Here is a 3,452-nt window from a genome sequence, read left to right as displayed (position 1 = left end):
CCCAGAGGGGAGGCCGAGGCGCCCAGAATTCGCAGGAGCCCCTGTAACCCGGACAGTGTGGACTGGCTTCCGCGCGCACACGCGAGCTGCGTTTACGGGTGCAAGCAAGAACCGGGGCGCAGGCCAGGGGTGGGGGTGCGAGGACGCCCCAGAGGCGAGCGGGGAGCAGGCAGCAGCAGCCACTGAGACCCAAGGCCGAGGGGCGGCAGGGGCTGGGTTGGCCCTGCCACACCCCCGGAGACGGCGTGGTAGCGCCGAGCCTGAGCCCGCCAGGCCCCTTTGTCCTCACAGGTCACTTGTTTCACTCGGTCGGCCGGGGCTGGGTCCGACTTCCAGATGTCCAGGCAGACCCCACAGACCCTCGCTGGAAAGCCCGGAAGCGCAGATGGTGCAGGACGGGGGGGGCCCGCCGGTAGGGCTGGGGACCCCGTGACTTCGGGGTCAGCAGCAGGCCATGAGGCCCCGACCTGGCCCCAGCCCCTCACCCTCTGCCTGGACGGGCAGCTCAGTCGCGCTCCCTGAAGCTGCATCCAGCTGGCCGGCCGGCTCGGCCTGCCAGCCAAGGGCTTCGGGGGCCCTGCACGGCCGCAGGGAGGGGGCCCCGCAGCCAGACCCATAAAAGGCAAACCCCGCCAAGGCTGCAACCCGCGGGCGGGCTCCGATCCCCCCCCCCCCGGGCCTTGGCGGCGCCCACTTGGGGGCCGGAGTCCGCTGCAGCCCACCTGGCCGGACCGGCACAGCGAGAGGTGCCGCTGGCCTGGCACAGGGTGGCCGTGTCCAGTCGGCCGGCTGCCCCGGGAGTCCTCACGCGCCACTGGCCTGCACCCCAGGTCTGGGAGCCGAGGAAACAGTCTCGGAAGCGACGAGCAGAGGCTCGGGGCTGAGGCTGGAGCAGCGTGCGCCATCTGGGCTGTGCTGGGGCGACGTCTGGGCTCTTCGCGCGCCCAAGTGTTGGCAGTGAGGTTCAAAAGATGTGCCAGGGGCACGCCAGAGCCCCACCGGGCTCAGGAGCAGGTGTTTGCGTGGAGAACTGGGGCGCGCCTGAGACCTCCCCGGTCACGGCGCGACGGAGCGGCCGGAGCGCGCCCTGAGCCCAGCTGCGGTTTAAGGCAAAACGGCCTTTTATTTTATTTATTTTTAACATTCACGGGTTAATGCACATGGAACTGGGGTGCAGACCCGAGCTGGGGCGCAAGAGGACACCCCAGAGACAGTGGGGAGCAGAGGAGCGGGTCCCCTGACGCCCCCTGGGAGAAGGGACGGGGTCTGCTGCGCCCCGTCACTCCCTGGCCCGATGGCCCCGGGCTGCGGGGCTGGGGCAGCTCCAGGCGCCAGGGCCGACCTGGCCCAGATGGGCTTCAGTAACCTGAATTAAAACCCGGGGGCTCTGGGGGCTGTGAGCAGGGCAGAGGCAGGCAGGTGGCCCTGGACCCCAGACCCACCTCGGCTTAGGCGGCCCGTGCCCGGCACACCCCACGAGGCTGCAGGGAACCCTGGGGTGCCTCGCGGGCAGTGCACACCTGTGCAGCACGGGTGGGGCCTGTGCCGGACTCTCCACAGGTAACAGGTCAGAAACAACAGGCGTCGAGGGGGCCCTCTGGGGTGCGCCTCCTGCTTGTGCACTCCACATGTGGCGGGCCCACAGGTCCCCTGCGATGGCCTTTCTGGGCGCCTCGGTGTCTCCCGCGACTGAACAGAGGGTTCAAGTTTGTCTCGGAGGGGAACCCGCGCCCCACGGGGCACCGGCGGCGCCACCCAGCACCCAGCATGCCGGGGCTCAGGGCGCGGTCAGCAGCGGGCTGCCCGGCGACTGGCTGTTCATTTGTTTTGGGGGCGCACTGCACAACGCAAGATCCCAGTCCCATAGAATTAGGATGGGGAGGGGTGTGGAGTAGGAGCAGCTGAACAAACCCCAGCAGCACCCCGCTCCCCAGTGCCCCGTCCTGTGGCTCCTCTGCAGTGGCAGGGCTCCGCGGGCCCGCAGAGGGGCATTTTCTTTCTCCAGCGCCTGTGCGCTGCCCGGAGGGACAGTTTTCAGGGAACAGGACTTCCTCCCAGGGCTGGGGCATGGACGCAAGACCAGGCCGCAGGGACAAGCACCCTGGTGGGCAGGCTGAGTGTGAGCAGGGAGCCGCCTACCCCTGCAGCAGAGGCCACCCAGGCCAGGAGTAACCGCCAGGGCGCAGCGGACCCCGCCTGTCTCTGGCTGCTCCCCACTGCGTCTGGCGTCCCCTCACCCCACCCCTCTGGCCTGCACCCCAGTTCTTGTGGGTGTAAGTGCATCTTAACAGAGAAACCGGGTAAGTGGGCTGGTGCTGGCAGGGCGCACGGCAGTCGGAACCTGAGGGACCGGCCAGCGGGGACCTGGGCCGGCCAGCGGCAGGGACAGCGGTTGGGTGGCCGGCCACCAGGCGCAGGCTTAGCACTGAGTCCGTTTCCCAGGAGACATCCAGGAGCCCCCCAGGGGGGGTTCCTGGGGAACAGGACCTCCTCTGGGCCCCTAACTGGGGTGGGGAACGCTCTCCAGCACCCAGGGGAGTTGGGGTGCCCCGCCTCCGGGAGGCTCTCCCCGGGGCTGTCCTGGCCTCTCCTTCCCCAAGTGTGGCCGTGCCCAGGAGTCCGGACCCAGGGCAGAGCTGCAGGCCGCACACGGCATCCAGCCGGGATATCCGGCCTGAACCGAGGTGCCCACGGCCTGCCGTCCTCATGTGCAGCGCAGGGGCCTCCTGCCCACAGCTCCAGGATCTGAACCAGAGGTCTGGGGGGCGGGGGCGGAGCACAGGGGGCGAGCACAGGGGCCCTGCGGTGGGAGGACCAGGGAGCCGTGCTGGACAAGCGGCACTATGGGCCTCCACTCCCTAGCTGACCCCAGGTCCACCCGGGCAAGGGTCCTGGCTGGCGCCGCACAGCTGCCGCGAGTCAGTCCTCGGGTGCCCACTGCTCGCTCAACCCCCTCCCTCCGACTAACCTGATGGGTGTGGGGTGCCCCGGGGGGGGGTGCCCGGCCGGTAGTGACCCAACTCAACCAAACAAATCCTGCCTAGCACCTCTAAGATTGAACCTGCCCCCTCCCTGACCACCACCCCACGCCCTCCGCGGACCCGTGCGCTTTCCTGGCTCTGCTCGGGAGCTCCCGGGTGTCCGCCCCCCCACAACCCCGCAACGCGCCGCCCAGACCCACCAGCAAGTGCAGCCTCCCCGGGCCTCCGCAGTGTGTCTCAGGGACCCGCGCGCCCCCCACCCCCCGACCGCTCCGCCTCTGGGGCGTCCTCTCACCCCGCACCGCGGGCCTGCACCCCAGTTCCGTGTGCGCAAACATAAACATCTTAGAAAAAAGAAAAGAGACGCCTCGTTCGAGAAGGACGGGTGTCCTGGGTGACCTCAGGGCAGGGCCACGGCGGCCCGGCGGGATGGGCGGCGCCGGGGCGCGCGGAAGCCTGGGGGCCCTGCGC

The sequence above is a fragment of the Condylura cristata genome, unplaced genomic scaffold, assembly GCF_000260355.1.
Source record: "Condylura cristata isolate star-nosed mole 26May11 unplaced genomic scaffold, ConCri1.0 scaffold00029, whole genome shotgun sequence".
Classification (NCBI taxonomy): domain Eukaryota; kingdom Metazoa; phylum Chordata; class Mammalia; order Eulipotyphla; family Talpidae; genus Condylura; species Condylura cristata.
This window is presented reverse-complemented; position numbering follows the sequence as displayed.